Source organism: Aplysia californica, unplaced genomic scaffold, assembly GCF_000002075.1.
Source record: "Aplysia californica isolate F4 #8 unplaced genomic scaffold, AplCal3.0 scaffold00408, whole genome shotgun sequence".
Lineage (NCBI taxonomy): Eukaryota > Metazoa > Mollusca > Gastropoda > Aplysiida > Aplysiidae > Aplysia > Aplysia californica.
In genome coordinates this window covers 203,730-204,200 of record NW_004797678.1, presented here as the reverse complement: position 1 = coordinate 204,200, position 471 = coordinate 203,730, and positions in this window count along the sequence as shown.

Sequence of the window (471 nt, the reverse complement as noted above, 5' to 3'; positions counted from 1 at the left end):
TAAAAAAAATGTTCCCAGTTCATTGTGGCTGAAACACTTGGTTTGTCAGTTTCTCTCTGTTGCTTTTTACAGCACACAGTGTGTTACACAAGTTTGATTGCCAAAGTGGACATTTTGTTTCTAATAACGTATTGTCTAGAACTTTATACAGATCTGAAAAAGGAGCTCATTGCCTTGAGCTGCGTTTGTTATAGCAGCTGACACGAGATGTTAGAATATCTAGCAGAGATTATGTTTCAACGGATCATTCCAAGAAACCTGTTAGCCTCAAAGAAATGTGTGCCTCTGCTGCTGAAGGAAAGTGTAAAGATTGTATGCTGTCTACGTTATTTACAGTCAGATCAATCAAGGGAGACATATGAGGGAGAGGTCACAGGTTTAGTATTAGACCGGTGAGGTTGATTTGAAAAATTCTTTTTTTATTTTAATGTTTAATGGGGATTTCTTGAACTGAGCCTTTGATTTATGAAG